The sequence below is a fragment of the Armigeres subalbatus genome, chromosome 2 (genome assembly GCF_024139115.2).
Source record: "Armigeres subalbatus isolate Guangzhou_Male chromosome 2, GZ_Asu_2, whole genome shotgun sequence".
Lineage (NCBI taxonomy): Eukaryota > Metazoa > Arthropoda > Insecta > Diptera > Culicidae > Armigeres > Armigeres subalbatus.
This window is the reverse complement of record NC_085140.1, coordinates 47778364-47804037: the sequence shown is the minus strand read 5'-3', so window position 1 is coordinate 47804037 and position 25674 is coordinate 47778364. Positions and strand designations below refer to the sequence as shown.

The following is a 25674-nucleotide window of genomic DNA, read 5'->3' as shown; positions in this document are numbered from 1 at the left end:
TGCCCGGTATAAGGCGAAGGGAGTTGATAATGCCTTCTTTGAAGGAACGCGTCTGCCCGGTATAAGGCGAAAGGAGGGGTAACGCCCTCTTTATATGGATGCATCTGTCCGGTATAAGGCGAAAGGAGTTGATAATGCCTTCTTTAAAAGAACGCGTCTGTCCGGTATAAGGCAAAGAGAGGGGTAATGCTCTCTTTAAATGAATGCATCTGCCCGGTATGAAGCAAAAGGAGTTGATAATGTCCTCTTTAAAAGAACGCGTCTGCCCGGTATAACGCGAAGGGAGGGGTAACGCCTTTTTGAATGGATGCATCTGCCTGGTATAAAGCGAAAGGAGTTGATAATGCCTTCTTTAAAAGAACCCGTCTGCCCGGTATAAGGCGAAGGCAGGAGTAACGTCTTCTTTAAATGGACGCATCTGCCCGGTATAAGTCGAATAGAGTTGATAATGCCTTCTTTGAAGGAACGCGTCTGCCCGGTATAAGGCGAAGGGAGGGGTAACGAATTCTTTAAATGGATGCATCTGCTCGGTATAAGGCGAAAGGAGTTGATAGTGCCTTCTTCTAAAGAACGCGTCTTTCCGGTATAAGGCGAAAGCAGGAGTAACGTCTTCTTTAAATGGACGCATCTGTCCGGTATAAGTCGAATAGAGTTGATAATGCCTTCTTTAAATGGATGTATCTGCCCGGAATAAGGGACAATTGAAATTTTGAAAACTACTTCTACATATTCTGGGAGGCCTTCCTTAGCGGGAAGATGCGAGGCTGCCAAGCAAGATTATGCTGAAGAAGGCTGGGTTCAACTTCTGGGCCGGTCTAGGACATTTATCAAATTTTATTTTTCGACTTTTTAGGTATAAAAGTTTCAACGTGTTAATCTTGTGTTAAAGAAAGGCAAAATAAATGGTAACATGGCTTAGAAACCTCGCAGCTAATGATTCTGAAAATGCTGAATTGACAAAGGCTATTATTATTAATATTCCGCGAAATGGTGCAATCCGCGAAATGGTACATTCCGGTACATGGTTCAACCGCAAAAAGGAATTCCGCGAAATAGTTTTCGGTGAAATGTTATACAATCATCTCCGATTATGAAATTTCTTCAAAAATGAAATATCTAGAATCTGTTTTCAAATATGCGTTACTGCATTTGATCATGACGATTGAAACGGCTTTCTCCATTTAATATATGGCGTTGCTGCCAGATTATTCGGTATCTATTCTTTTTGATGAGCAATTTTGTTGACCAGAATCTTTTCTGAAAATCAAGGTCAATTGTAATTGATTACCCATTTGAAGTAAGTTCCATGATATCTACGAAAATGACATTTTACCCCAAGTTACGTTTTTCTTAAAAAAAAAATCTTGAATTTTTTTTTTGTCTTTATTATCGAGACTTTCAGCCCAAGGCTGGCTCGTCTCGACTTGAAATTTATATAACGTCGAAAATAACATTTCTTAGTGAATGACATTTCCCCAAATATAATATTCTTCCGTAAATGACATTTTCCCAAGAATAACATTTCTCTAGAAAATGTATTTTTCTGATAGTGTCTTTTCATATATGACATCACTCCGAAAATGACTTTTACAAGTAAATGACATTTCTGACAAAAGGACTTTTCTCAAAAAAAGTGCGCTTCCTAGAAAATGACATTCGTTCGAAAATTATACCAAGTACCCCAGGTTGAGAACCGCTGATCTACCCTACAGCTTCAAGTTGACTATTACAGCAGTAACTATTGAAATTCGTTTTTGCACTGAATAAGAACGGCATCCTATCATTCCTATCACATTGACTAGCAACTCGTCAACCAAGAAGAAACCTCGTCCGTAGAGCCTAACTTCCAGACCTGATTCCAATAAAACTCAGCATGATCTCGTGACAAGTGCAGAGTGTGGAGAATGAGATTTCATCAAACAATCATTCAAAATTTGGGTAAAATTGTCTGTAAAATTGTTTTAAATTCAATCGCAGTAGGATGAGAAGGGGAGCCTACATTGTACAAAACATCATTCCGAGCATTATTTCAAGATTTTTTTATCTACAGGTTATCCGACTTCGTCAGTAGATGGGAATAACCAGCGCGGGGGGGGGAAACATACATTTTCAGTGCAAAACGTAAACACGCTGATAAATTTTCACTCAATATGGACATGAAAAAAGTTTTTGTTAGAAATTTTTTTTTCCTTAAATATGTCACAGGAACATTATTCCCAGAAAAGTTAGATAATTAAAAGACCTAACTGCAGAAAAAATTTAATCGATTTCTGAGATGAGGGTTTTTGTAATATCTATTTTAATTTTTAAAACTAATTTTTTTCAGTGTACAAATCGCTTTTTTATTTTTTGGATATTTTTCCAAAAAGCTTCAGGGAATTTCACGACAGTCCGCCATACAACACTTTTTTGTAGGTCTTGTCATTTTAGAGTTACATCGATTTTTAAAAAATCATGAAAAAAAATTAGGCCCTCATCAAATGTTACTCTTGACAATTTTTGAAAAACTAAGTATGCAGAGTGGCCTAGAAATACCATATCTTCATGCCCACCAAGTTTCGTTCGATTCTGAGATGGTGCTGCCAACCGGTGGTCGAGTTGGCGCGAAATTCGTCAAATCCGAAGTCATTTGGACGAATTTGTTCCGTACTTAAGCCTAAAATGTTGAACCATGAGGAAATCTCGATATTATTGGATGATTAAAGTCTCATAGATTAAAACGTAAATTGATTGAATGACTAATAAATGATTATTCCTATCTATTTACTTTCACTATATAAACTTTTGTATATCAAAAGATACGTTTTTTGTTTTCTACTTAAAAATTTCATCAGTGTTTTGTTATCAACAAAGCATTGAAGAATTTTACGAGTAGGAAACAATATACGTATTTATTGATATACAATAGTTTAAAGATATTGAAAATAAATGGTCGAAAAACATTTGTAATTTTTCAATTGAAAAATTATTTTCCCACGAGACGCTCAGCCTCGGGCTGAACGTCTCGCTAAAAAGGCAAAAAAACTAATTAGATTAGATTAATTGGCATGTTGAAGTTTGCTTGATAACTTGAAAACTTGATTTTTTTTCAATTCCGTTTTTTACGATAAAGAAATTTTCTTGGGCAAATCATATAAAATTGGTGAGAAATTTATTCAGTTGTTTTTTTTTTAAGAAAAACGTTGGAAAAAACTGGGGCCTTCCTTAGCCGTGCGGTAAGACGCGCGGCTACAAAGCAAGACCATGCTGAGGGTGGCTGGGTTCGATTCCCGGTGCCGGTCTAGACAATTTTCGGATTGGAAATTGTCTCGACTTCCCTGGGCATAAAAGTATCATCGTGTTAGCCTCATGATATACGAATGCAAAAATGGTAACTTGGCTTAGAAACCTCGCAGTTAATAACTGTGGAAGTGCTTGATGAACACTAAGCTGCGAGGCGGCTCTGTCCCAGGGTGGGGATGTAATGCCAATAAGAAGTTGGAAAAAACTATTTGTATACACGTTATTCGTCATCGAAAAACCCCTTAAACAGCTACCAATTCTTGTAGTTACCGAAAACCACCACTGGTCCAAAAGAAGTTTTTTAGAACTCATGAAACCAACTTCAAGTTCACTCTGTATTCTGCTGACCTTTCCATATGTGATGGAGCCAGTCTTGTCCGCCTATCGAAAATCGAGATCAAGTTTTGCCAGTTTCGCTCACAGACTCCGCTTGCTGAAACACCGGAATCAATTTCGGAGCGTCGTCGTCGATATATTTACTTTGATCAGCACCTCCGGGACCAGGAGGGTGACAATGATACCGCGGCGACAAACGTCCAGCAGCAGCACAACTGCCGTACAGAATGATTTCAATTTGGTGGTGCTGCAAAACTGGTTTGATTGCCGAAATCCGGCTACAAACTATTAGTTGGTGATGGTGACGATTCCAGCAAAACAGAAAAGGCAAACCGGACCGGACTAGACTGATTATTCGGGGAGTTATTGCCATTTAAAATTCAGATGAGCATGGTTTCAATCGGTTACGTAAAGGATGAATTCCTTTTCGGTTGAAGCATCTTGAAAACTGGTTGCAAAAGTGATGGAGGTTTGTTGTTTCGGTTGTTGTGTCAGAGCATTGAATTTTTCTTTTTGATTTGTGGATTATTCGTTTCGAAGATCTGTAAGGTCAGAAGAAATGACTAATGCTCGTTTTAATTTATGTTGAAGGTTGAAATTTTCAGTGCCAAGAGTATTGTTGAATCGTTCCTTTTATCAATTTTACGTTAACATTTTTTTTTCATTTTTGTTTGTACACCCAACCGGTGATTGTTACTGGGCATATGCGAAAATGCAAATATCGCATGCGACCTTACAATTTTGCCAGCTTTTCTTCCAACATTTTCCAATTTCGCATATGCCCAGTTCTTATACAGGCTTTGGTAGGAATTATTAGAAAATCTAACAGTCGCTGGATGGGTGTATTAAAACGCAAAAATCAAAGAGTATTTGCATTTCATAAATACCGAAATAAACATTATAAGATCATTCTACGTTTTTCACAATCTTGATTTTCAATCAGCTAAACACCCATGGAATTATATTGACACCTACATATGATGATCAACGGTGCACACTCAGTGGAAGGAAGATGAACGGAATTTCAAAAATTTAACTGTGAAAAGTTCTAGGTGAATTAATGTTCGTCAAGTTTGAAACCAGAAACTCATTGAAAATCGTTTCATGGCTCACGATGGACAACCGTAGAGCATCATGGACTTGAAAATAATTGATCCATTTTTCTCAAACAGTTCTTGGATATTTTTTGTCTAAATAATAAGATTTGATATTCAAAAAATTTTTCAGCTGCTGATTTCCAAGGGCTGTCACTACTAACTTGGCAAAATGACAATTCCACATAATCGAAGAAACTTAATATTTCGTAGCCTTGAATTTGTTTCAACTAAAAATTTGATCTTACGAGCCCGACAGCGCAGCGATGACCGTCGCCGTCGCATCCCTCCGCCAGTCTAAACAGTTCAATAATTTCATAAACGAAATATTTTCCTCCCCGAGTGCGGTCTTACCTACTCTAAATGGTGGCAAACCTTACGTCAGCTTTGGATCTGTAAGTTTTCGAGCGCACGCGAATCGGATTGATGAATTGAATAAACAAATTTCCCAACTTTGCTGCGCTGCGCGATCAAAATGCTGCTCCGGTTTGTTTGCTTTCGCGCCACCACTACTGCAGTGGCTGTTGGTTTTGGTTTTGGCTTTTGGTGCGATTTCTGCCTATTTTTCCTCGCCTCGCATCGCAGCAAAAGGGGGTGCTGCTGCTCGAAATGGTGATGAATATGGTTCAGGTTAGTTAGAAGCGGGGAAAAATTCGTTCGTTGGAGGGCGAGACTTTCACAATTCACTGTTCTCTGTAACTGCACCGGGTGCGCGCGATCGGTTAACACATGATCACACACTGATCCGCTTGATTGGTTCGGTTCGAGTTTTTCTTCTGTGTTTTCACGAGCGGACTTGGTTTGATTAGCGGTTGCAGTGATTTTTCGGTGCACACGTTTTCACGACAAGGTTGATTTCTCTTCCTCCAAACGATGGGACGGCACTGTCTGATTCAATTTTCGATGGTTTTTAGCACTAGTCGACTAATGAAGATTTGTTCAATATGGTTTGGAAAGAATTTTCGGTGGGTTCGGTTGAATCGAGTCAAACTATGATGCAGTTATTGGTTATTTATGTTCCATAAAATACTTTTGCAATTCACATGCCTTAAAAATGAAGGTTCTTCCAAAAATCGTATTTGCTTATGAAACGCATTTTTGCGAAATAGGTTAAATGTGCTACGCATTTTATAGAAAGGCTGTACTTAGGTAAAAATCAAGGTTACAATTTTATTATTTTGTGTGTTTTGTTTATTATTTCGTTTTTGACCGAAATAAGAAAAAATATGACTCTTTTGTAAAGCACGCGTTTTAGGAATATAAAAGAAGAATGTATGTAAAGGGATTTTTTTCTAATACAGGTACAGTATAGGTTTTTCCAGAAAAAAAGTCGATAGAGCATTTCACTCTTTTGCAGAATCCAAAATAGAACTCGAACTACTATTCTACTATTTTAGCAGCTGCTCGTCTAGTTTCATTCAATGAAGTACTGTTGCTCGCAATTTCGTTCTTATTTTATATTAACAAAACATCAAATTCAAAAGGGAATTTATTTATATCACTGAAAGTTGGTGGTTGTGTTTTCTCAAATTAAAATTCTTATTTTCAGAACAATTCTCAGAACAAAGTTAGTTAAATATTCAATCGAACTACAACATTTCGCATTTTTAAGCAACACTGGCTAGATGAAATGATGTTACCGTTAACCCGCGACTATCTGCCAGTGAATTGCAAAAAATGGGATCAATAACGCTTTATAGAAAAGTTCGTCTTCACCAAAAGGAGTAGCGCTGCTGCTTATTATAGAGTATTGTCAGTATGTATTACTGAAGTAAGTAGGTTCCAAGATATATTTTATAAAAATGCAACTCAAAATGTATATCCATAATGATGGACTTTACCAGCAACGAGAAGGTCATGAAGCCATTACGGTCATGTTTCCTTGACAGGTCCGCAAGGGAATGACCAATCTGGTCGAAATCAATCTAGTGCGGAAGAAGTGTGAGTTGGTGAATCATCAATCGGTAAGTAATGGATTATTAAATTGTTTGGTTGCTTTTAAAAAAAGTTACGGTGCAACGCAGCTGGGAGACTTTTATACTGCAAAGTGAAAAACAAGCAGTTTCATCCGCTGGGTTAACGCAACCATTAAAGAATCGTCATTGTCAACATCTGTCAGTTATAATTGCCCTGGTTTTTAAGGCAGCTACGAAATTTAAATAAAAATTACAATAATTATTGATGAACAATAAAAATTTAAAACTTATTCTGTCATACTTAACTAAAGTTTTAAAGCATCACACTTGATTCTAATGTAAAAAAACACATTTACTATTGAGCAGAGTTTGAATCCAAAGGAGAATGAGAAAATTTCTCACCTATCATGTCTAAATACACTCTCGATAGGTAGCATGACGTGAGAGACTTTTTCGGTAGCTGTTACGATAATGAACTGATTCGGGGGTCTACAACCCATGATAAATTTATTTTACTAAGCCACAATTGCGGGGGGACACCGGTTCTGATTATGCATTTCAACTTGTTTTACACAGCTGTGTTAACTCAACAATCTTATACTTTCCACTGAAAATCACTAAATGATATTTTAATTTTATCATAGATTTGTATTGTATGTGGTGATCCGTTCTTAAAGCAAACTGTTTGAGAAGTTCTCCTTTTCAGTGGAAAACCGGCTTTTATCAGTGGAACTTTTCAGAAAAATTCCAGCAGATAAAAGCCAGAAGAAAAAAAAATGTTTTGACTGGGCGAGGGCAAAAATTTAACGAGGTCAAGTTAAAAAATTGCACAATTGTTGAATTCCTCTTAAATTTGATAAAATATTTTTTGCATCAATGTCTCTAGGAGATTTTTCTAAAAGATTCAAATTTATGTTTGAGGGTAACTTTGGTAGATAAATATTCAGAAAAATATATTAAGCTCTTTTAGCACTAAAAGAGATAAATATTATTTGGAAAACTGCGGACAAAAAAAAACTCAAATTTTGATCACAAATAAATAAATTGAAACTGTACAATCTACATGAAATAAAAGTGAAAAAAAGCATTATTCCTTTCGTAAAGGATGCAATGGCCCTAGAAGGTTTGGCTTAAGTTCGAAGACATCTCAGATCCTAACCCACCAAGATGCCCTAAATTTTATCCAATCGCGAAATATTGGACAACAGTAAAGGTTCCCACAGACGATTACATCTTTGGGTTGCTGCAGGAAATGCTCTATTCACGCTTCCATACCAACGCAACGGTGACATTATCGCAGTCGTCAAGCGCGTCGCGTATGTTTGAGGGATCCTCAACTCGGCTGTCGCTGAAATAAAGGAATGGTTGAATACAATGTCCGCAAGTTGACGAACAGAATGTTCAGGAAATCACGCGAGGTTACTAAAAAAAATTAAAAAATCGATCTTCCATCAGAACAGATCGGAATAATGTTCAATTTTATCCAGAAAGTGAATAAGTCGAATTCTACACGATTTATAAAATAGAGAATTGTGGTATTAATCAATATTAGGTACATAATTATTAAAGCAGGTTCTTTAATTTTCTCTAAAAAATTTAGAAACGTTTTAGCAGGTTATTTGCTCTTGTGCTAAATTTATGAGATAAATGGAACAATCAACGATTGAAAATATCCATTGCGCTTATTTATCAACATGACAGTTTTATTATAATGTGACTCAACTTGCCCCGTGTCATTAAGCTCTGTTGACAATAGTACAAAATTTACAGGATCAAAATGGAAAGACAATTGTATCGAAGCATATGAATCCCACAAATTGTTCTCTTATATTAACCTATCATCCTAATTATTCTTCTCTGATCTATTCTTCTCGATTTTAAAAGAAAGGCTTTGAAAGACAATAGTTGGCAATTTTCAATAGGAAACAACTAGACCGCAATCTGTGTCGATTGCAACTTGTTGCGAGCAAATCGGATAATGCTGAGTAACATAAAGTGTTATCAAAAGAGAAAGGCAAAAACATCTACAAGGTATTGAGCATTCTAAAAAAACACGACAGCGAGTGAAACAACTTATTCCTTATAGCAGAAAATAATCGGATGTCTTATCCAGGATTTCTTTAAATAATTACAAAAGTATCTTGAGTAGTATCCTATTGGCAGTAAAGGCATTTGGGTTAGTTTTAAGAAGTCAAACCGATCGAGCATTTTCATTGGATTTTTTATGCTGTAGTCAGTACTGCAAAAGGTCGTGGCAGAGTGCAAAGCGCCTTTTTCTATCTCTGGCGATTGGTTCTTTGATCAATTTCGCATGGAAGTCGTGAAAGGATGTTGTGCTTTATTTAAAAATTAATATTTCTAAATTATTTTAATAGATATATGCGAAGAATAGTGACTAGTCGATAAATTAATCATATTCCTTTTATTCCCTAGTTAAAAGTGGTAATAAACACAAAAACCCAAATTAATCCACCTAGCAGTGATGATGCCTTTCTCGTGCATTATAAAATATATTGAAAAAATCTCATTAGAGAAGTCGGAAATGCTCTTTAGGGGAAAAGATCACATTTTTTCGATCATTTTGCATGTTTTTACATTGCCACCACCGCCATTGGCACCGCATTCCGTAAATATTTTTTGAGATTTTTGTAGCATACCATTCAACATTCGCGTTTCTATAGATATTGAAAGGGGCAAACATGTAAACATCGCGTGACATCTCTCATTAAAAATGAGTAATTGCAGTACTGGCTGTACCATGAATTCGACTTAAATAAAAACTTTCCCTGAAGATTAGAAATTTTCCATAAAAATGGGGAATTTCCAGTAAAGTAATCAGGGTTCAAACATCAAATAAATATAAAATTTCCACGAAACAAAAATTTATTAGCACTTTTTAAAGCAAAAATTACAATTATAGAAGAAGATTTTTCATAGAGATAATAAAATGTTTCATTAAAAAAAAAAATTTCATAAATATATCAATATTATTAATGAGGTAGGGGGAAAGACGGCTTTGGCAGGTTTTGTTCTATTATTGGCAGGGGGGTTTTTGTCGACCAAATTTTATGAAATTTGGCCACAATATTCTTTGATATGCAAAGAATGTTTAGGCCAAATTTGAGCCTAGTTAGTCATAAAAAAACCCCTTGCCATTCATAGAACAAAACCTGCCAAAGCCGTCATTACCCCTATTACAAATTTTTCAACAAAAAAAAATTATCCACAAATTTATTTAAGACTTTCCACAAAAAATTAATAAAAAGAAATAAAAAATTATGAAAATCTCCTTGGAATAATTTCATTTTTCGTTTTTTGTTTTGTTTCATAGTTGGCCCCTTCTTTAGAAGCGTTTTTTTTCATGGAAATTCAATAAATTTTATTGTTTTCTTCTGTATTATTGTGTGGAAATTTTCGATATTCCATTCAGTAATTGAGCATATTCTGTGCTAAATAGATTTTTTTTGTACCTCTCATTAACAAAGCATCGCAGAACAATCGAAAAAAACGCTTCGTGCGGTTCAGCAGAATTTTGTTTTTTTCTTTTGACTGGTGAACTCTAGACCGCTTTCGTTCAGCTCATCTTCTATTCATATACCTTCCAATTTGGTTTTATTTTATCGTTCCAGTTCCAGAAAATATGCAAATTCAATGAACATTTGAAGCACATCCGTCTACCCACTGTAGGAGACCAGTACGATTTCAAGGCTTAATAGTCTTAGCAGTAAAATAGAATACAAGCGGAAGAAAAATGAAAGACTTCTTGACCTTCTTTTCACATACCTTTGATGCGAGCCTCATCTCCTAACTGTCATTTAATTATCATGCGCTCACGCAAACTACTGAAAACGACATGGATATTATAATCGTAAGAGCTTCCTGTGTTTTTAATCCAGGAGTGATATATTGTAATCTAATCTAAACTATCAAAATGAATCTAGGACAGAGAAAAGTGGGGACCCTCCTTAGCCAAGCGTTAAGATGCAAGTCCATGCTGAGGGTGGTTGGGTTCGATTCCCGGTGCCGGTCTAGGCAATTTTCGTGTTGGAAATTGTCCCGACTTCCCTGGAAAAGTATCATCATGTTAGCCCTATGATATACGAATGCAAAAATGATTCTTGGCTTAGAATCCTCGCGGATAATAACTGTGGAAGTGCTGAATGAAGCAGCGAGGCGGCAATGTCCCAATGGGGGATGTAATGCCAATAAAAATAAGAAGAAGAAGAAGAAAAGAAAAGTGGTAAGTTGTCGGCATCCTTACGAAACTTTTAGCAGAATGCAGATGCCATATTAGCACGTTCTATTAGTGCCGATACCCGAAGCAAGCGAACGTGTTAGTTTACCAGATTTTTAAAACAAGGGAAAAGCGACTTGAAAGTATTTTTTGGAATTCCGGATTATAATACCCTGGTTCGTGTCTTTGTAACAAAACAGCCTACTTTTCCAATTAAATAAGTGCTTTCATGACCATAATGACAATCAAAAAACGCTTATTAGAGTGCTATAATGGAAAACCAACATTATAACAATATGTAGTTAGATGACTACACTTTACTGATTGAGTTTGTTTGCAAATAAGTATGTAGAAATGTTTTAAACCAAATACATAGTCTTAATAACATTCCAAATGCTACCTGACAGATATAAACTTTTCGTTTTATCACAGACAAGCTACGTACCGGGGCCGGGGGTGAACAAAATGATAGAGCAGGCAGAATTTTATCAAAATCCCTTTGACCATTACTCTATGACATATTAACCGGCTCCTTTTGTTTCATCTAGTTTTGAAAAACTGGTTCGAATCCATGTTCTGAACGAAGGAGAAATTCCGGATTATATGAGGGCATGTTAAAAATGCTAGTTTCTGTGCGCCTTTATTTTTTACATGGGTGAAATATTGGCCCATGTTATATCTATTTCACAGAAACCAGAGCTTTCGCTGAGTTGATTGATACAGGCCGGACTCGATTATCCGGAGGCTCGATTAACCGGAGGCTCGATTATCCGGGGCTCGATTAACCGGAGAAAATGGTTCGATTATCCGGAGCAACATTTTTACCCATCTTACAAAAATAGAAATATTATCTTTTTGTATCCGTAACGTATCCAATATATGCAAGACACCTAGTAATGATAGTAACTTTCTCGCTTTCCTAAGGATGCATCCATAAATTACGTAACGCTCAGAGGGGGGAGGGCGTGGATTCCCGAAGTGTGACTATCCATTCAAAAGAGAATGGAAATCAAGAACATTTATAATTGACCATTTTATGAATTTCAATTCAAAACACTGATATTCGTATGTACATTCTGAGTACAGCATTGACATTGTGATTCATGCCACCAAATGGTCCTTCGGAATATCCGGAATGGATTAATTCACAAATAACGTAACGCTAAATTTGAAGATTTTGGACCTCTATCTTCCCCCTCGTGACGCTTTTTATATGGAATGTTTAATTGGTTTGTATGAATCGTAAAGCACGGCCTAACCCCCTCCCTCTCCTTCCAGGGTTACGTGATTTGTGAATAGCCTCAATATTTATATGAAAAAATAATTATTTTACCAACGGTGGTCTATGTATGGATTAAAACACCAAAACTATATTCATAGTAACAACAAATGGCGCTGAAAAATCCTTGTGTTATCTTACCTAATGATGAAATGAATATTTTCATTTTCAAAAGAATCACTCGGTGGCCAAGGTGATCCATACATACAGAATGTCGGGCAATAACCCGGTAAAAATGGTTCCTGATAGGGATCCACAGGTGACAAGAAGGCGAGGTGCGCAGAGAGCAAGGTGGATCGATTATAGGTCCCTCCGTGGACTACAAAGTTGGCGACGTGCAACTACAGACCGAGCTGAATGTAGATGAATGTTATGTATTGCAGAGGCCTTAGTTTGAATAAATCAAATGAAATAAATTCCGATGTTAGAACGTCAAATGGTGCTATGCGATGAAATTTATTATTTTTTGTTTTATTTCATGGATGTTCCGGAATTTTCGGAAGGCCACGACATGTATAAGCTACAACATCAAGTGCATCTGAAAAATATTGGTGCTTAACGATAAAATTTAGAAGTTTTCATATTTAGGATCCTCCAGATTTCCCGGGAGACCACACGGTGGTTAGAGGTGTGCACCGTCGCCGCCGACAGTTTATCCCAGAGCATTTCTCTTGAAAAAAGCTATTTTTCTTGAAAATTCCATACATTTTTTCGTTGAAAAATCGAAAAAGCTTTTCGTAAAACTAAGAACTTTCATTGGAAATTCTAAAGAATTTCCTTCGATATCTCGAAAATACTACCGTTGAAATTCTAAGTAAATTTCCTTAAAAATTTGGAAGATCTTCTTGTAGAATTTACACAGACTGAATACTTAACACTTTGCATTAGACAACGGACAGGACATTCACACAACACCCAGTGAACCAGCGGAGCGTTTTCCGCTTCACGAAATGTTTTCTCCTTACTAGGGCGGGAATCAAACTCACACTCTATGGCTTGCAAATACGCTTAGACGACTGATGCCACTAACCACACGACCACGAAGCCCACCAGGTGCAAATTCCAGAAATTTCTTGGGCTAATTATAAAGAATTTCAAAGAATTACCTGCGGAAATTTCCAAGGATTTCCTGTTGAAATCCACAGAATTTCACGTTGAAATCAAATGATTTGACGGGGAAGGGCCGTTTGATGTTTGGCCGAATATGTCATTAATCTGAAACTCCACTGGCATTTGGCCGAAATAGACATATGGCCGATAATGTAGTTCGGCCGAACAGGTCATTTGGCTGAAAAGTCACTAATCGAATAGGTCATTTAGCCAAAAAGGCCTAGATGGTCGTTTAGCATAAAAGGTGTTTGCCCCAGTTGCCGAAAAAAATCGTTTGACCGAAAATGCTGCTTGGTCGGACAAGGTGACATAAGGTCGAAAACGGTTTGGCCAAAAATGTCATTTGGCTGAAAGCGACGTACGGGTGAAGATCATTCGGCCGAACTGATAATTTGACCGAAAAAAACGTTTACTCCGACAGCTCATTTGTTCAAAAATGGCGTTTGGCCGAACGGGTCAACGTTTTTCGCCATATAATCCGATCAGCCGAATAACATTTTCGGCCGAATTGCCCTTTCTGCTAAACTACCGTTTCGGTCAAATGGAATTTTCGACGACAAGGCCTATTTGACCAAACGACCTGTTAGAGCATATGGCTTTTTCAGCCAAATGACTAATTTGGTCGTACCGTCAAACCGTTTTCCACATAATAACCGTATCGAACAAATACAACCAAACGACCCTACGTCTGTTGAAAATTTTCAGAATTTCCGAAAATCTAGTTGAAATTCCGTTGGAAACAGTTTTTGTGAAACTTAAAACAAATCCCAAGTAAATTCTGTTTAGTGGAAACTCCGGAAAATTCTCGACGAGAAAAGAAATTGAAGCGTGCATGCCCGGTGGCATAGGCAAACTTCTAAACAATTTTCCCGTGAAAATTTCAAAGAAATTCCGGTGAAAACTTCAGAGCATTTCCTGTTGAAAATTCGGAAATCTTGGAAGAATCTCTTAGTACACTTCATTAGATTTTTCCGGCGAAATAAAAAGTTTCTCCCGTTAATGTCTTAAAAATATCCTGAAAAAAAGCTTATCGTTACGAACGTAATAAATAAATCGCCAAGCCTTCGCCGACCAAAATTATAACGAACGCCGCCGTCGACGAATTTCGGATCGGCGCTGACCTCTAGCGGTAGTCAGAACCCATGAACGGACCAACGGGATATTTTATTAGATTTTATATAACTAGAATAAAGATTTTTTGAGCAAAAGTTAACTTTTCAGCGACAACAAAAAATAGCTCGATTATCCGGAGGGTTCGATTATCCGGAGTGAATTTTTTTTCAACATTTTTTCTGGATAATCGAGTCCGGCCTGTTTATTGCTATCATAGATCGAACGACATACATCTGAGATATGGCCGTTTGCGTGAACGTGGTGCGTTGTATGGAAATATTTGCTCGGAGAAATGGATGTAAGTAGAAATGGATGTAAGATAATGTGTATGGAGCGTGACCGCGTCCCAATCTAATCACTGTCAACCGAACCAAATAAAGAATCAAATTCAGCTAATTTGTCTTCATTTCTCTGTCAAAACATTGCTCTTTTTACCCCCAGGCGACATGACCAATTTACCCCCATAGCTACATTTTTTTTCTTCTTCTTCTTCTTTTTCTTACTGGCATTGCATCCCCACACTGGGACAGAGCCGCCTCGTAGCTTAGTGTTCATTAAGCACTTCCACAGTTATTAACTGCGAGGTTTCTAAGCCAGGTTACCATTTTTGCATTCGTATATCATGAGGCTAACACGATGATACTTTTATGCCCAGGGAAGTCGAGACAATTTCCAATCCTAAAATTGCCTAGACCGGCACCGGGAATCGAACCCAGCCACCCTCAGCATGGCCTTGCTTTGTAGCCGCGCGTCTTACCGCACGGCTAAGGAGGGCCCACATATTTTTTAAATCACACCTTAATTCAGAAAAAAAGTTAAAAAACATTTTTTTGCAATTCATGATCATAATACCTGCTTTACAGTTCGTCTGTGAATGATAAAACGGCCTACTTTTCCATTCCATAACATACACCCTACTGTCATCGCCTATCTCTCCAATGGGAAAAAATGGTGGCTAACATCTCTGGGGTTAGCGCGTGGTGGGCCCCACTGACAATTCAAAATTAGTAAACAAAAACATCATTTCAGGACTAGTTTTCTATGATGGAGTAATTGTTGTTGAGCGATTTGAATGAATTTATTACTATTATCGTTATGTACCACGAATTCCGTGCCGTGAAAAATGTGTTCGATTTTCAATTTAATTGTAATAAGACCGTCATTCAACACAACACGGTTAGTACGGTGCAAAACAAATTTGAATATTTGATAACAATATTGTATCAGAAAATAACGCCCACAGCAAAATAATAACGTGAATTTTATGCTGGAGCCAGAAGCATAGCTGTATGTCATCCGGCTGATAACATAACATCAGAATTTGCCAAAGACAAGTTTATCTATAGACCGTTCCGATAATAATAAATACATAATTGCCTTTTGTTATAAAGTTATCAGACAAAATAAAAAAAGACGCTGGCAACGGCCATTTTCATATAACTTTGCATTCAGCTTTAGGGGCTTACATAGACATGCTGACGCTGGGTTGATTTTCGTTATGAGGTTCTTCTTAATCTGTATGTGTTGAACTGAAATTTTCAACATTCTGAGTCACAGCATCCGTACTCCAGCCGATTTCGCAAAAAAAAAGTTATCATCTATAGAAACATAACAAACTAACAAACTATAGGAAACTAAATGAGATGGAGAAGACAATCGTGAAAAAATATGAGACGCTCAGAAGACGCTCGGGAACCTGCTGTTTTGAATCATGATTCAATTGATTTTTTGATCGACAATTAAACTAAGAACATGTAATGTACTTCTCAACGTAGTTTCTCGTGGAGTCTATGACATTAGGTACAGTACTCCGAGCTTCACTACCTGAACGTTGTTACCACAATTCAAATTATGCCCGAATGAGTCTCTAACCCGATTTCCATTACCCACAGTGGGTCATTACCCCGAATATGGCACTTCCTCGAAAAGAGTCAATTCTTCGAATGGAACACAACTCCGAAAGCCACATGAGTTTGAATTCGTAGAGATTGGCAATACTGAAGTGTTGTAAAACATCTCGCGGTAATTAGGGTGGATTTTATCACCAAATGACTTATTCGAAATTGATTTAGTATTGGCTTTTTTCGGAAAAAACAATTTCACAGCTTGTCACTCCGCTATCATTCATCTATTCTAGGACAACGTGTGCATAAATAATAAAAAAAAAACAGTTCGCACTGTTTCATCAATTGGTCAAACATATTCAGCTCAAACACGTGCGTGTCTGGCTTTGTTCCAGTTAAACGCTTATTCTAGCCGTATTTCGAATAAAATAGGGCAAAGCATGTCCTTCGATAGAAGGTAAACGCAAAGGAGTAAACTCAACATTCGTTCTATTTCAGTTTAATGTTTACTAACAAAGTCAGAAAATAATTTTCAAGAAAGAGTTATCTGCTCTTTTTTAAATGCATTGACGTGCTATGGGACCGACCTACTCCGCATCATTCAGACGTGTGATAAGAAAGAAGAAGTCCCTTTCTTTGTCGACGTATTCTGAGTAAAAGCGTTCATTAGCAGACGGAGCCATATCTTCTTTCGCTTTATTCATGGCAAACATGTGCTTTGGAAGAGAGAATCATTCACGCATTCACTCCATTAAGAAAAAATGCTTGCTTTGAAACAGGGAGTAATATATTCTTGCTAATTATTTGAAGAAAATCCATGCTCAGAAGAAAAACCCTTTGGATTTGTTGATGAGCGTTTAGAAAATTACGAAATTTTTCTGAAATTGTAATTTATACTGACAATTAAACCAAAACATTGAGAGAGTTTTATATTATTCCAATTTGAGAAATAAGTATTTTGGAAAGAATGATTAGCACTGGCAAAGTCATAGTCACACCAATATTCAACAGCCTAAGTCAGTTGTTTATGCGCCATCAGAACCAAAGCAATAATGCTGGGCTAGTAAACCATATTTTTGAGAGCATTTCACTCGCAGATGAACGATTTGATATTAGTTTGCCTTAGTAGATGAAGGGAGGATAGGAAGCTTTATCACTAGAGCAGATTCGAGAGAGTTTATTTGAAGTACTGCTCATTTTGATAAAAATCGATTTCAGCCAGAATATTGTGAATCGAACGATCGTCAATCGAAATATGTATTTGGGTAATCTTCAATTGCAATTGCAGGATTGATCTTTTCCATCAACATGGATTTAAGATCAATTTTCCAAAAGAAATCATATTTCAAAGCCACTATCTTTTTTTTTAAATTTAGAATGAAAAATTTAAAAAGTGCCAGTGAAGTTTTAGAACTCTTATTACGATTGGCTCGGTGTAGTTCAAATAAAAGGTTTTACCCACCTAAATCAATCAAATAAAATACATATTTTTAAAATAATGTTGTCCTGCTTAATTTTTTCTACCAAAATTTTATATAAATGCAAGTCAGTCAGCTAGAAGGCAATTATATAAGTGACCTGCATATATGATCTTTTTGAGAGAAATTTAATTCGCATAAAGTAGTTTTTGGTCTTACACACTTTTAATTATCAGCTGCCTTCGTTGATAATTCAATCAAGGACACAGAGTTGAACTACAGTCGTTAAAAATAAATAAAATAAAAAGTCGAAAAAAATGTTTTGCTTCCTATTTTTTGTCATTCACTCGAAAAACCTTCTTCATTTTTGAAATAGTTGTTCTAAGTTTGTTTAACTGCAACCGATTGGCACGATTCTATCAGAATACCAACAACATCACACTGTTCAATCGGCCTGAGTAACACACATCACCCATTGTCGATTAACGCCACCGAGTGCACCGAAAACGTTTCCAAATCTTCTTCAAACATGCCGGAATACACCAAAAGCACATCCTGAATTTCACTGTCGACTAGTGCCACCCCCATCGTCGTCCACCACCGTCACCCTCCCTGTAGTCCATTCCCCTACACTATGAATTATTTTCGTTTAATTGCAATTACCACTTGAAAACACACACACTGCGGCTTCTGCAAACAGCTTCTGCACAGGATTTCCCCTTGGTCACGCTCTTGTGATCCGTCGCTCTGTTTTGTTTCAGTATTTTTTCCTCATCAAACTGGAAAACACACTTCACTCGCTCGCTATATATTTTCCTCACTCGCGCACGTGGTTTGATTGGCTGGGTGCAACTTTTCCCTTTTCGTAAGCCTGGCTCTATGTGCGGTAGGGGCTTGGCGGCGCACTTCGTAGATTCAATCAATTTTTTCTGCTTTCTTTCACCGTCTAATCGCGTATCGCTCTGCTTCACTTTCCGTTTCGTCACTTTCCGTTTTTCGCACTTTTGCTGCAATTCTCTATCTTCCACAACAGCACCGTTTTTTGGCTTTGGTTCCAGATGACAATTTTCCCCCTTGAGCCGGGATACACTCGAATTCTATTTTTGGTCCGAGACTAACAAGTCGCGATCCGCGGTTCAGCTTTCAGTCTGGTCGGGGTGTTACACAACTCGTCGTCGACGCGCGCGTGTTTTCACTCTCTTGCCACTCCGAGCCGCCTGCTACCGCCCAAACGATGATGGTGAAACTATCTGGGCCTGATCTCGCAAGCCGCCGCACAACTTCAAGACCCCGAAATCGAAAAGTAAAGGAAAAATTCGAATATCAAGCTGCCGATTGACTATGGGTGCCAAAATGCTGAGACAGAGAGAACCGCCTGACCGCAGACCAATTGGTGCTGTGTGCGCCTTCGATAGCTTTCGCGAGTAGACTAAACGGACGGTGGATCGTCGCGGCTCGTGGGGCTCAACACGATGACGGTCTTAGGCGATTGCTGTGCTGAGGCTGCTACTGCCGCTGCTGCTGCTTCAAGCTGGAAGAAAATTTTCTGCTGTTTTGCCAACCGAATCGACCAACCGTCTTGGGAGAGCGATTCAATCCAACAAAGGTACTTACTTAGCCTCTCTCGCTCTCCGTTTCTTGGCTGGGGTCGATCGATGCCGATGCACTAAGTTGGTTGCAGAAGTTGGCTTCAGGTTGGCGAAGGAGTTTAATTCCTTGCAGGAGTTGTGAGCGCGGTTGGAGACTTGAGCGATGGCGAAGTGAGTAAATTGCTGCGACTAATCGAGAAAGAGGATTAAATACAAATGGTTTGTCAAGTCATGGTTGCAAAAATAGGTTTTAACGTGATGTAGCTCTGGATTGATCTCGAGATAGAATTTGGGGAACTTGAGTCTGTATACTTGAGTGAGGTTTTCTGTAATAATCCCCGATCTTATGAATGTTCACACTCGAATTGTAGCTATCTATTTCATAACATAATTTTTCAATTCCTTAATTCTGATCCATTTCAGTAGCACAATTCCAAACGAAATAAATATGATAAAACAAGATCAAATCATTTGTAGGATTGGGTTTGGTTTTTTAATGATCCAGTGAAATAAGTTTGAGGAAATAGGTAGTTGGTTTTCATCCACCAACGGCATATATTATACTCATTAGAATCCATTTGAGGCTGGTGGTTATTTTGCAAATCCGGTCGAGGAAGATTTTTGGGTTGGAAATTTGTCATTGCCGTTCTTGTGTCTGTGTCTGTTTACACGAGACGTTCAAAAACAACTATTTTTGCCGAAAACTTACGGTTCTTCTATGGAAAAATTCCAAGGTTTAATCGGTTGTTCAGCAATTGTAATCAAGTTCAGACTCGGCTATGTCGCGTGGAAAGGCCTATAACAAAGATTACAATCAATGTTGTTCCCCGATTTCTCTCTTTAGGGTTTGCGATAATGCACTTTACCCTGATGAAATGGAACAAAATTCGAAATGCTCATGTTGATTCCAATTTCAAACGAAGCGAAATACAAATTTATTTCCGAAAACCTCGAAATAAAACTAGTTTTTGGTCCGCGTGATTCAAAAATTTGTGGAACGAAACGAAATTTTCATTTTTTTTTTCTTTGTGGAAGTTTTTTTGAATTGTTTTTGCACTGACCCTCTAAAGCCCTAGATTGCCTTTAGACAATTATTTTTAGTAATTTTCAATTTTTCAGATTTCAATGAATGATTATTAATCGATAAATATTATTGATGTCAATCAATAATATAATCTTTAATGAATTGTGGCCAGGGTTTGAATTCAAAGGAGGATGAGAAAATCTCTCACATATCATGTCTGTATACACTCTCGATAGGTGAGATACGTTTTTCGGCAGCTGATACGATAATGAACTGATTCGGGGGTCTACAACCCATGATAAATTTCTTTTAATAAGCCCCAATTGCGGGGGACACCGGTTCTGATGATTTTTTTAGCTTTATTAAAGTGTTTTTTTAATCTACAGATTCAGTTCAACACCGTGACTCTGATGATGCATTTCAACTTGTTTTACACAACTGTGCAAAAAAAATGGTCGCCAACATAAAATGAACGAAAACAAGGCGTTTTATCAAACCCCCTAGGTGGGGACCGCCTATCCGAATAAGTTTTTTTCCAACTTGTACCGTGTGGGACCGAAGTCCGCACAGCAGCGAAATCTGTCCACCTCATGAGATAGCAATACATTAAAGGGGGTTAAAGGTAATTAATTTAGAAATGATTCATCTTCTCCTGATCAGATACTTGACAGTGAGCTTTCCGGGTATTGAAATGGAAAGTAGGCTTTGAAATTAAAACAACAAAAATCAAAAACAAATCGCCACCAATCAAACACGGAGTTTCTGCCGCCATTTTTCTGCGGTTAGAGCATAATTACACCAAAAGTAACTGTGTTTTAATTGCTAATGCTAATTGCGGATAATTACATAAGATAAGCGGAATACAAATCGAAAGGATCGCTTCTCAACTGCCCATGATTACATAGTTGACGTATCAACCATTCAAAGTTTCAGCGAATTTGATTTATTACGCATTTACTAAAGTTATTCGACCGTTACCACATTGATTCGTTGCTTGTTCAAGACCTCATTCAAGTGCTTATAGGTTGAAATGTTTTAAATGTGCGATGTTTGTCCCTAAATTATTCGACATTCGTGCGAAAGTGCAATGATTGTTACGTCAACTATGATATCATTGGCAGTCAAGGTGCGTATTGAACTATTTACAGTGGTAGTTTGTTCAATTAGTCTGCTCCAATTCAAATATTTAGTCAAAAAATAGCTGTACGGTTTTTGATCTTTTGATTCGAAATCCGTCCAAGGCGGACAATCGTTTCATTTGCATTCGATTTCTATTTTCTGGTGACTTTTTCATATACTAAGGTGTTTAAGTGTACGGATTTTGATGCTCCACGGTATACAAGTGCGATAGTTTTGTTTTCATGGCTTGTTACGGTTCGAAGAGGTTTTAGCCTCTGGACAAAGCAAGCGTTTTTCTGGCCAAGGGAGAATCTTTTTTCGTTGTTTATGTTGAAGAGCATCTTTGACCCATCAATCTTTTCTTTAGAATTAGCCTTGGAGGATAAACAAAAACCACGCCCATTAGATGAAAATCCTTTTTCGTTTCATCACTTTTATCTCTCATTCACTTTTCGCGGGAATTATCGCAGAACATTTATAAAATTGGCCGCGCCGAGATTCAAACCCAGAATAGTAACAAATAATAGCCGCAGGGATGCGCTCTCTCTAGCTACACTAACACGCTATCTGCATGTAAGCGTTGAGTTATTTGTTCCACATAAGCTACTACAATTTGCATTGATGATCACACGAAAAGGATCGAATATGAAAGAAAAGGAGCAAACCAATGTTGGGCCGCAATCAATCATGGTTATCTCTCTATAGCCTGTTTTCTTTCCCGGAAAGTTTCCATTAGGGAGCATCCTGTGTTCCTGAGACTGAGTGAGCATTACGAACCTTGTTGATAGCACGTGCTATTTATACTGCGGATTAATTTTGCACATCTATGAGAGGGATCCACCCTTACAACGAGCTCGGTGGTCTAATGGCTACCGCTTCTGCCATATAAGCAGTTTGCATCGAGCGTTCGGTGCGTGAAGACGCATTTTAATACGCTGTGGTATAGTTCGGTCGTTTCTTTTTCGGTTCTACACCTAGGGTGTAGTGTTTTTCTGCGCACCGGTTTCTGGGGACATAAGTTGTGATTGGCATTTGTGAATGCACAGCACATCATGGCACAAGTGAAACCACGAGAAAACACTTTCAGGATTGACCTGACAAACTTACCCAAACGTCCTTCGATCGAAGATTTGCACATATTCGTGTACAATGCTCTTGCGCTGAGCCGTGCAGAACTGTGTACACGTCAAGTGTGCATCTCTAAAAATCGCACGGGACACGGTGGATATGCATAATGGAAAGTACGAGATCATTATCAACAAAACCAAAGTTAAAGTTCGATTAGTAATGGAAGACGGCGGAGTGGAGGTTAAAATCCACGACCTGTCTGAAAATGTCCGAAACGATGACATTGTGACATACCTGAAACAATATGGCGACGTTCTCAATTTCCAGGAGCAAATGTGAGGAGATAACTACATGTTCAAGAGCAGACCTTGGGGTGTAAGAGTATCGAAAATGATCTTACGAAGATACATCAAATCGTTCGTAACGATACAGGGAGAATAAATACTAATCACGTACAGAGGTCAACCACAATCATGCAAACACTGTATGAATGCCATACATACAGGCATTTCATGCGTTGAAAACAAAAAACTAATCGGCCAAAAATTTGACCCTTATGTCAAACTGACTCCGGATCGGCAGAAGACCAAGACTCTCTATCCACAAATTACGTCGTCGTACACTGACGGACTCGCCATTGGAAGAGACGGCAGCGACTGAGAACGCGGATCATGGGCACCAAACTACAACACCATCATCATCTTCTACTGCGGATGCCTCTGCTGAGCAGGATGAGAACGTCCATCATCTCCAACAGATGGAACATATCGACACAGTAGAGAGCCTAAACACTCTCACGGTGAAGAGCCATGTGCACGACGTCATACGGAGCGAAACAGCAGAAGTGAAACAGGTACAAACAGCTGGAACAATTGTACCAATACAGGTAAGATCGGACATTAGCCCAACTGGTTCAGTCAAAAACCTATGTCAGCTGATGAAAACAATGAATTGTCTATGGAGATATCGGAGAACGAGTGAAATTCATCCGAATGTTCGGAATCGAAACTTCGAACTTCGAACTTCGAATAAACAGTTCACCACGATTAGAAAGAGTCGATCGGAGAAGCAAAAGTTGTACAGTTGAATAAATGACAAATCTTGCCTATAGTTATAATAAAGCCAGTATTAACACAAACGCAATTGCGAATCGCACTAAAATTCAATCCCTATGATTGTTTTTCAAATTACTAGATTTAGACATAGTTTTATTACAAGAAGTTGAAGATCCATACCTCTCTATCCCGGGATTCAATATCATAACAAACGTAGATAATCAAAGAAGGGGAACTGAAGGGATTGTACAAACTCGTCTTATGACAAGTCTAAAATGGTGTTACGAGATACCTTGGAGCTATTCCAACTCATGAAAATAATTGAGACATCGAAGATCTTCGTGTTGATCGTTTTGAATATTAAGATTTGTACTCAAGAACAGTTTTGAGTGTCGTAGATATTTAACGAACTCTGTGGTGTGTCTGTAATGGTGTTACGAGATACAGTGGGGCTGTTCCAATTCATAAAAATAGTGGGGACGTCGAAGATCTTCTTGTTGATCGATTTGAATATTAAGATCTGTACTCAAGGATAGTTTGGAGTGTCGTAGATGTCGAACGACTTCTGTAGTTTGTCTGTAATAGTGTAATGAAGTTCCGTGGAGCTATTCCAACTCATAAAAAAAAGTTGAGACATCGAATATCTTCTTGTTGATCGATTTGAATATTAAGATCTGAATTCAAGGACGGTTTGGAGTATCGTAGATATTGAAAAAGATCTGTTATACCGCTGGGCAGGCGCAGAATTTTATCATTAAGCATTTCAATTTCAATTATTTAACAAGAATATGGTAAAGTATAGTGTTGATTCCTAAGAACATCAAAATTACAACTCAAGGATAATTTGGATGCTCTAGATCAGCGGTTCTCAACCTGGGGTACATGTACCCCCGGGGGTACCTTCGCTGACCCCAGGGGGTACCTCGGACGAAAATGCGTAATGGCGGACATATTACAATTCCAATAAAAAACTATTGGTAAAGTTTTAAAAATTGTATAAATTTATATTCTAAGACTTTGTATTGTAGGGGTAATGACGGCTTGTGCAGGTTTTGTTCTATTATTGGCAGGGGGTTTTTCATGACTGATTATGCTCAAATTTGGCCCAAACATTCTTTGCATATCAAAGAATATTGTGGCCAAATTTCATAAAATTCGGTCGACAAAAAAAGCCAATAACAGAACAAATCCTGCCAAAGTCGTCTGTTCCTCTACATAATATGCATTGTAATAAGTAAAACAAAATCCACTTAATCGAAATTATATTATGAAATATATTAAAAATATAATTCCTAACTAAAATATTATAACTAAAATATTATATTGCCTTCAATCAGAAGCCTTGAAGCATGAAGGCTCTTTTTCCCACCTAAAAACTCTTGGAAGCCTTCTTCTACGTCGAAAGCTTTCTTCCAAGCAAAATAATTGAAATATTAAATTTGAAGTTAGACAGAAGCTCTACGACCGTAATCAGTACGGATGTACGGCAAAGACGGACGCTTCGATAATTTAATTATTCTCAAATGGCCCTCGCATACTTCAACACCTTTCAAACCATTTTCACACTTGTCGCTGCCCAGCGATAACATTCGGACTCCGTTTCTTTCCCATCTGCTTTCTCACACACGCTGCTCCCTTCCTCTATACGAGCAGCATCGAGACCGATATGCCAATAAAATTGAATTTAAATTTGAAGGTTAGGATAGGACAAAGGCTTTTTTTTCAAAAAGAAAAAACTTTTGGAAGCCTTCTTCGACGCGGTTCAACAACCTCCTTCCAAGACCGCTTCAAGAGACTTGGAAACCTCCTTTCGAGGGGCTCAGAATTCTTCTTTCAGCCAGCCCCCTTTCATGAGGCTCGAAATCCTCTTTTTAGGAGGCTCGGAACCATCCTTTCGAGGGGCTCCTAATTCTTTCAGCCAACCCCCACAAGTGTTTCGGAAGCCTATTTTCAAATAGTTGGAAACCCAGTTTCAGTAGGCTCGGAAGTACCCTTTTCAAGAGGCTCAGAAGCCCACTTTCAAGATGCTCGAAAACCCCTTTCCCTCATTCAAGAAGCTCAGATGCCACTTTTTTAGAGGTTCAAAGGCCCTTTTCTCCAGAGGGTTTGAGATCTTGTTTCAAATGACCCGGAAGTCTACTTTCAAGTGGCTCGGAAACCCAATCGAGGGGCTCGGAATTCTTTGTTCAAGAA

At 37.9% G+C, this 25674-nt stretch overlaps 1 protein-coding gene across 4 annotated transcripts in view; it reads right to left on the bottom strand.

Annotated features, from left to right (window-relative positions):
- Positions 1–25674, bottom strand: part of LOC134218541 (uncharacterized) — a 757540-nt gene that overhangs the window by 474156 nt on the left and 257710 nt on the right. The window contains exon 1 of one of the 4 annotated variants that reach the window (XM_062697670.1): positions 18290–19084. The exons of 1 other annotated variant lie outside the window; for it this stretch is intronic. The gene's annotated coding sequence lies outside the window, so the exon portion shown is untranslated. Of the gene's footprint in view, positions 1–5066; positions 5089–18289; positions 19085–25674 lie in introns of those variants that run through there. 2 more of the 4 variants (XM_062697671.1, XM_062697673.1) reach the window with 2 other exon arrangements.